At 44.4% G+C, this 8,909-nt stretch overlaps 1 pseudogene; it reads right to left on the bottom strand.

Moving 5' to 3' along the window:
- Positions 1 to 7,352: 7,352 nt before the first annotated feature.
- LOC127688256 (uncharacterized) lies at positions 7,353 to 7,414 on the bottom strand (annotated as a pseudogene).
- Between the last annotated feature and the right edge of the window lie 1,495 nt (positions 7,415 to 8,909).

Below are 8,909 nucleotides of genomic sequence, written 5' to 3'. Positions count from 1 at the left end.
TTTCTTGCTTAATTTTCCTCAAGGTTAGAAACATTTTTGATTTGAAAGCAACAAAAAGACTTTCTTTTTCTATGTGAGAAGGTCACCACTTATTGAGTATACATTCTGATCCTACTCCAGTGTTTTTTCATGGTACTCAGTTCTCTTAGGAGAGCATGGTTAATTTAAAGATCAGGAAAGCAAAGAGGAGGAAGAGGTGATATAAAGGTACTTCACTAAAGACACACATCAGAACTGTAAGGATAAGATCTTGAAGGAAAGAAAAAAAGGTGGAGCTTTAGGTCTAGGTGGAGCTTGCATAGAACACAGTCAGCACAGCAGTGGTGTGTGTGTGTGTGTGTGTGTGTCTGTATGTGTGTGTGCGCGCGCGCGCATGCGTGCATGAGTGTGGTGCATATTTCACAGGACTACAGAAAGGAGATCTGTGGGAGGCAGGAAGGCAGTTTGAGCTGATATGGTTCAAACTTAGAGACCTTGTTTGGTTTATTTTAGGCTTATTTAAGAATGGTATTATTTGGTGAGAATTTTCTGGTGATAATTGACACAATCCCACATGCACAACAAAGCATACATCAATCTCCTTGAGTAACAAAGTAAGCCAAATACAGATCAGTTGTGACTACATCGAAACTCTTTGTAAAGTGCATAAAGAAATGTTCTGTAAGTAGACTAAGAAAAACAAGGTTCATAAGAGGATTTGGAGAGCTTCACAATGATAAAACTTGCTAAGTTTTTCTTTGCAGATATCAGATAGGAATATTTCCAGAACAAGGCACAGAACTTCATTCATCCACCTGCAAAGCAAAACTGATGGAAAACATGAATTTGTATTAAAAAAATTAAAAAATAAATGCAATGTGGTATTATTGGGTTACTTCTGTATGGTAATACATAATTTCCTCTGTTATCATAGGTAGGGTTTTATTAGTGCCTTTGTAGTTGCAGGATAGCAATTAGTGACTTGTTCTGGGAAATATTAAAAATGAGAGCTGGCACAATTCCAGTGCTAGAGCCTGAAAGGCAACTGGGTGAGCTACAGAAATTCTACCCAGTGTTTCTCACTTGGCAGCCCCTCTGCCCACCATCTCTTATGGGGGACTCTGAGTTCCTCTCGCTAGCATGCCACGCCCCACACATCCCACAATCTGCCACCTCATAATCTAACTACCTGGTAGAATCAAGACTCTATTCTTATTTTTATTGAATATATTCTTCATTTACATTTCAAATGTTATTCCCTTTCCTGGTTTCCCCCTCCCAGAAAACCCCCAACCCATCCTCTCTTCTCCTGCCTCCATAAGGATGACTTTCCACCCAACCTACCTATACCCTCTATGCCCCCCTACCCCAGATTTCCCCACACTGGGGTATCTATCGAGCCTTCAGAGAATCAAGGACCACTTCTCCCACCAATGCCTGACAAGGCATTCCTCCACCACGAATGAGGCTAAGCAGAACAATATGTACCCCTTGGTTGATGGCTTAGTCTCTGGAATCCATGGGGGGGGGTCCAGTTGACTGACATCATCATTCTTCCCACGAGGCTGCAAACCCCTTCAGTTCCTCCAGTCCTCCCTCCAACTCATCCATTGGGGACCCTGCACTCAGTCCAATGGTTGGCTGTTAGCATCTGCCTCTGTATCTGCAAGGCTCTGGCAGGGCCCCTCAGGAGACAGCCATATCAGGTTCCTGTTAGCAAGCACTTCTTAGCATTCACAATAGTGTCAGGGTTTGGTAAGTGTTTATAGGATGAATCCCCAGGTAGGACAGTCTCTGGATGGCCTTTCCTTTAGTCTGTGCCCCACACTTTGTCTCCATAATTGCTTCTGTGAGTATTTTGTTCCCTTTCTCAGAAAAACCAAAGCACCCATACTTTGGTCTTTCTTCTTGAGTTTCACGTGGTCTGTGAATTGTATTTTGCTTATTCTGAACTTTTGGGCTAATATTCACTTATCAGTGAGTGTATACCATGTGTGTTCCCTTGTGATTGTGTTACCTCACTCAGGGTGACACTTTCTAATTCTGTTGATTTGCCTAAGAATTTCATGAATTCATTGTTTTCAATAGCTGAGTAGTACTCCATTGTGTAAATGTACCACATTTTCTGTATCCATTCCTTTGTTGAAGGACATCTGAGTTCTTTCCAGCTTCTGGATATTATAAATAAAGCTGCTATGAACATAGTGGAGCATGTGTCCTTACTACATGTTGGAACATCTTCTGGGTATATGTCCAAGAGCGGTATAGCTGGGTCCTCAGGTAGTACCATGTCTGATTTTCTGAGGAACCACCAAACGGCTATCCAGAGTTGTGGGAAGCCGTCCTGAGCTATTCAGATTTAATGCTTACTCATGGCGCTAAGGTGGTGGCTGCTAAAATATGAAAACAATTAACTAGAGACTTCCCCATGAACTGGTGTGAGAAGATTCCCGAGATTACCACAAGATGTTCCTGCCCTAACCACAGAATGTTCCTGCTGGCGTTAACTCCGGGTGTCCCCTCCAGATGACCAGATGTCCTGCATTCGATCCCTAGGGGTGTCTCTGCCCTTCCCTCCTTTGTCTGGTGTGAAGGTTAATTCCTTCTCTGTAAGCCGTAAAACCCACTTACCTCCCCGACATTAAATGAAGCCTCGACACAACCCAGACTGACTCTGATTTTGTTAGCGTGCTTGGCTTCCCTTTTCTCTCCACCCCCATTTTTGACCCTCAGGTAGTGCCCCTTCAGGACCCGGGAATAACTGGACCTGCTGGATGGGTCACAGAGTGGTTGTACTAGCTTGCAATCCCACCAACAATGGAGGAGTGTTCCTCTTTCTCCACATCCTCACCAGTATCTGCTGTCCCCTGAGTTTTTCATCTTAGCTGTTCTGACTGGTGGGAGGTAGAATCTCAGGATTGTTTTGATTTGCATTTCCCTGATAACTAAGGATGTTGAACATTTCTTTAGGTGCTTATAGCCATTCGAGTTTCCTCAGTTGAGAAATCTCTATTTAGCTCTGTATCCCATTTTTAATAGGGATATTTGGCTCTCTGGAGTCTAACTTCTTGAGTTCTTTGTATACATTGGTTATTAGCCCTCTATCAGATGTAGGATTGGTAAATATCTTTTCTTAATCTGTTGTTTGCCATTTTGTCCTATTGACAGTGTCCTTTGCCTTACAGAAGCTTCACAGTTTTATGAAGTCCCATTTGTCGACTCTTGTTCTTAGAGCATAAGCCATTGGTGTTTTGTTCAGGAAAATTTCCCCTGTGCCCATGTGTCCAAGGCTCTTCCCCACCTTCTCCTCTATAAGCTTCAGTGTGTCTTGTTTCATGTGTAGAGAATCAAGGCTCTTAATGCTTAATTAACCAATCAGATTTATGTATAAATAATATTACAATTTACAAGACACAATACAATTATACAATAATTACAATTAATTAATGTAATAACTTTAGAGCCAATTGATAATGACAAAACCTTTATCCCAATATTTCTAACCTTACAAAAACATAGCTATTTGTAGCTAGTAAATGTCAGGTAGGTCCACGTCTGAAGCCATTTCGATTTCTCCCTTCTTCTCCTGTGGCCTCTCTCTCCAACTCCTAGCTCCATCTCCCTTTTCCTGTCCAATCACACAGGCTTTCCAGTGCCCAATGTGATTTCCCCAATAGGGAAAATCCTGCAACAGTGACTATTTAATTTTAACATATATTAAACACAATGTAAGCAAATGAAGTCATGTAGATAAGGAGCGTAATACCTTATAGTGATTTCTTTTAGACAGGTTTCCCTATGTAGCCTTGGTTGGCCTAGATCTCTTGAGGCTGACCTGGTCTGAAAAGTACAGAGATCCACCTGCCTCTGCCTCCCAAATGCTGGTGGGTGAACAGCATTCATTTTCACAGCCACTGATACTCTGTTGGGAATCTTCAATTGCTCTCCACTTCATATAGAGGCTCCCTCGGGTTGTGACCAGCTTGAGTCAGGGATTCCCTGTCTCTGTAATGCTAGGATTACAGATAGGAACCACACTAACCCTGAACTTTAGGGATAACTACAGTCCTCAGCCCCTACAGAACTTTAATCCCTGAGCTAATTCTCTCCAGCCTCTGGTTTGTTTTATGTTCACAATACCTACTTCACTGACCAAGAGTGTGGATGGAAACAAACCTTCCAGAGAAGATTATCCCTGCAGTGTTTAAACATGGAGTAAGGACAGCCAAGACCTTTTGATGGAACTGCAGAGCAATCCATGGGTGAAAAGAGACCTACTACCTAGGAATTGCCTGCAGATGGCACTGGTGCTTCTTAGATAGAGAACCTTTTCTGTACTGAACCTTTGCTGTTCTGTTCAGAGTTCACTGTGCATCTTGGAAAGGCTCATCTGTAGTAGAAAAGTAAGATGTCTTTCAATAAGTACTCACTTATCTGTGCATGATTGAACCCAAGCATGATTCAGCCAGTTCTGCTAGAGGTCTGCTTTTCAATTAACGTATTCTCATGGACAACAAATACTGATGGAGTCCTTTTTTTGAGTAGGGAAGAGATCTGATACCAAAATCCAATAAAAAGAAAATTTCTTGGCTGATTCTTCCAGTTGCCTAATCTCTTAACGTATGACTATCATAAGAACTTTGGAACAGTTATTGTGTGTGTGTGTTTTTTTAAGTGAAAATGGTTCCTCTTAACTGAGTCCTAGAATATATATTTTTGATATATATGATATATATATTTTGATATATATGATATATAAATTATTATATATATATATGATAATTTACAAATTAGTTGAGAAAAAAATTATCTGATACATCAGGTGAGGCATTGTGCCAGAGTGCTGTGTAGGAGTCAAAGGTCCCCAACAAATATGATGCCCATGTCAGATCTCTCAGAAAGCATGTCTGTGTGAGAGAAAGTTAGTCTGGTGACATAAAAATACCAGTAGATGTTATTAGAACAGGGGAGGATGCCAGAAAGAAAATGGGGTGGACTGCAAAGGAAAGCTATATCCAGCTGGAGAGAATGGGAAAGGGATAGAAATAGAATTCCTAGTAAGTAACCAAATGAGCGTAGGAGAAGGTGGAGAATCATGCTAAGATTGACTGATTTACCCAGGATTACCGTATTCCAGACTCTGTGAAGAATTCTAAAGCTCACTGCTTTCCATCCTCTAACTCTGTGCTCTCCAGACATAATCCATCCTCTTTGTGCATTCCTTTCCCCATCTGTGAAATGGGAGCGGTGAGCATCCTTTCCACGAAGGACTAAATTAGGATTAAATTAGGTCATATATGTGCATGCGTCTGTTCTTTATACTTTTAATTTAACTTTTAAAATCTTTTTATTGGTTCTTTGTGAATTTTACATCACGCACGCCGGTTCCACTTACCCCCTCCTTGTAGTTCTCCTTCATCCTTGCCACCTTCCCCACAACAGAGGGGAAAAGATCTCATTGTGGAAGCTGCAGTGTGTCACGGTGTGTCCCATAGCACACCCATTTGTCCACACTTCTTTGCTTGCACATGTTCCTTGCAATGACTCCTTGGTCTGGTGTGAGGCCTCTGGCTTCTGCTGCTCCACTAACGCTGGACCCTCACTGGAGCTCCTCTCAGCTATCGTGTTGTTGCCCCATGTCATGGAGATCCTGACATTTTGGATCTATTAGACTGGCCCCTTCCTGTACTCCAGCAGCTTATCAATGGGGTAGATGGTGGGGTGGACCAATTTAAAGCCTTGGAACTGGACCTGACAGGTTATCTGAGCTGGTCAGCTTACTGGCCCTCCTGTCCTCACACCCTTTGGGTCCGGCTCACCCAGCAATCTATGCAACCAGGGCTGTCTCTACCCTGCACCCAGGTGAGTCGCAAGGCCCACTCTCCCTAGTGTTGCAGCTGGTGAGGGACAGGTCCAGTTCTCCCACTCCCATGATTCAGGGCTGCCTCTCCTGACTGCCAGAGGGGAGGAGGGCATCTCTCCCTCATCTGCACCATGACAACCCAGCAGCATTCAAGAGGCAGGACTGCCTCTGTGTGCTCACACCCTTGGAGCTGGCTCACCTGAAACCCCACAGTCAGGGCCAGCTCTACTATGCTGCCCAGGTGAGGTGCAGGATTTCCTGAGTGTTGCAGTAAGTGAGGAGTAAGGACAGCTCTCCTGCTCTGATGACCTTGGTGCCAGTTCTCCTGTCTGCCATAGGTGGCAAGGGGAAAGAGGGGGCATGTCTCTCTTGCCCACGTCAATGCACAGTAGACAAGGGGCAGAGCCAGCTCTCCAATGCTCACACCCTGGGGGCCGGCTTGCCGGTATTCCTGCCACCAGGCTCAGCTCTACTGTGCTGCTGAGGTGAGATGCAGGTCCCTCTCCTGAGTGCTGCAGCTGGTAAAGGGCAAGACCAGCTCTCCTGATATTGTGATCCCAAAGCAAGGTCTCGCTCCTGCTGTAGGTGGTGAGGGGTGCCACTGCACAGGAGATGAGCAGCCCGGTCAGCATTTCCACACTCGTACCCTGGGGGCCGGCTCACCTGAAAATTTTGCTTTGTTTGAGTACTGTAGCTGGCTAGGGTCAGCTATCTTAATCTCATGGCCCTAGGGCCAGATTTCCCATGTTGCCCAGGTAAGAGTGGGGCCAATTCTGCTTAGCTCTCAGATATCAATATGTTCCCTTGTGGCAGTCTAGACTACCGATGTTGTCCACCTGGACTTATGTGGCATGATATTCCTGCTGCTGCTTCAGGGCCAAGGGCCATATGGCCCCGGGTAGCAACACAGACCAGGGCCCACCATAGTCCCAGGTGGTATCACTGTCTACTTACCTCAGGCTGTTCCTCACTACCCTAGAGTCTCCAGTTGTGCATCTCTTCATTGTACCTTCAGCTCTCTGTCTTCCTTGTTTTTTGTTCCATTTCTCTACCACTTACTTGCATCTCTTAATGACAGCTCCCAGGGTCTCTGAGTGTCTGGGGCCCTCAGGAGTGGTCTCAGGAATTCTATGTCCTACTAATGCAGATGGCCCCAGGCACGGATCCTCTCAGGTCTGCCCCGGCATCTGCCAGGCCTGCAGGGAGCAGGACTGGTGGTCATTCAGTCTAGCTCCCTAACAGGGCCCCATGGTGCTGGGTGGCCATTTCAGGCTGGCTCCTCCTGGCCCAGGCCCCAGTGGCCCTAGGAGAGGTTTGTCTGTTTGTCTGTCTCAGGCTCAGTTCTGTCTAGGGCCCTTGGTTCCAGCTGAGGTTCTTGTCTCTTTTTCACTCTCCACTCTGGGAGCCTGTCTGGGCCAGGCAGGTGTTTCTCAGGTTAGCTCTCTGTCTTGACCTGCTGGTGCCCTACTAGTGCTTGTCTCCAGCTTAAAATTTTCTGTTCCAGGGTTTGTTAGGCTACTGATCATTCAGATGTTCATGGGTCAGAACAGTGAGCTTAGATGTAATGCCTCTAGAAGTAGGTCAGAACAGTGAGCTTAGATGCAATGCCTCCAGAAGTAGGTCAAAACAGTGAGCTTAGATGTAATGCCTCCAGAAGTAGGTCAGAACAGTGAGCTTAGATGTAATGCCTCTAGAAGTAGGTCAGAACAGTGAGCTTAGATGCAATGCCTCCAGAAGTAGGTCAAAACAGTGAGCTTAGATGTAATGCCTCCAGAAGTAGGTCAGAACAGTGAGCTTAGATGTAATGCTTCTAGAACTAGGTCAGAACAGTGAGCTTAGATGTAATGCCTCTAGAAGTAGGTCAGAACAGTGAGCTTATATGTAATGCTTCTAGAAGGAGGTCAGAACAGTGAGCTTAGATGTAATGCTTCTAGAAGGAGGTCAGAACAGTGAGCTTAGATGTAATGCTTCTAGAAGGAGGTCAGTTATATAGTCTTGTTCTCCCACCCTTACCACTGAAATCTCAATTATATATTTGGAAGAAAACCTGTAATATTTGTGTTTTTGAATATTAGTGTGTAAAGAAGAGATAGATAATGGGGAGAATGACTAGCAAGTACATTATATACAGGTGTATAAGATGTCTTAATGTATTTTATTAAGCCGTTGTTTTATATAATGTATATGGCTAACAAAAGAGAGACAATGTCAAATATATCCTTAATATTTATCTTTATAATACAAAAAATAAGAACAAAGGTGAAGAGAGGCTGTTAGGTGTTTTGTGCAGGAAGGAAGGAAGAATTTAGATAGATATTCTAAAGAGTTTGTGTGGTTTAAATAGAAAGAAGAGTGGAGAAGAGAGGAGAGGGGAGGAGGGTAAAGGAGGAGAGAGGAAGGGAGAAGAGAAGGAAGGAGAGGGGAGAAGGGAGGGAGGAAGGAGAACAAACAGACTCAGAGGTGGTGTTGCTAATGTATCTACAGATACTGAAGAAAATACTAGTATGGAGGTGAGTTAGGGAAAGAGCTCACCAATGGGCAGTGAGGAAAGCCAGAGGCTTTGATGGGGAAGCAGATGCGTTGTGCAGTGCAGTGCATGCAGGGGGAAGGTCAAGGCTGCAGGGAACTGCTTGCATGTGGGACCAAATGCACGTTTAGGACACTTTTCCTTTGATCTACACAGAAAGCAAAAAAGAGCCGGACTCCCAAGCCTTCTCTGATTTCTCACACATCACACATATCATCCTGGAATAATTTCTTAATCTGTTCTGCTTGCATGTTACACCATCATTTCAGAACCATAACTCAAATGATATAGATGCCCCACGTTTCATATATAAAGCCCTTTCCATCTATAAGCTGTTTCTTCAGGTACCTCTCCAGTTCAAACAAACTAAATGATCCTCCTTGTAGTCTGCCGTGTCTTGAGCTCGACAAAGCTCTCCCAATAGATAGCCTTAGCTTGAGAGCTCTTTCCAGGTGGGAAGTACTTACTTGTTCCCTCCCCAGCTCCCAGCACACACTGGTTGTTAAATGAGTATTTGCAAAATGTACTTTCTCCACTCAC

This window comes from Apodemus sylvaticus, chromosome 6, assembly GCF_947179515.1.
Source record: "Apodemus sylvaticus chromosome 6, mApoSyl1.1, whole genome shotgun sequence".
In the NCBI taxonomy this organism is placed as follows: domain Eukaryota; kingdom Metazoa; phylum Chordata; class Mammalia; order Rodentia; family Muridae; genus Apodemus; species Apodemus sylvaticus.
This window is presented reverse-complemented; position numbering and strand designations above follow the sequence as displayed.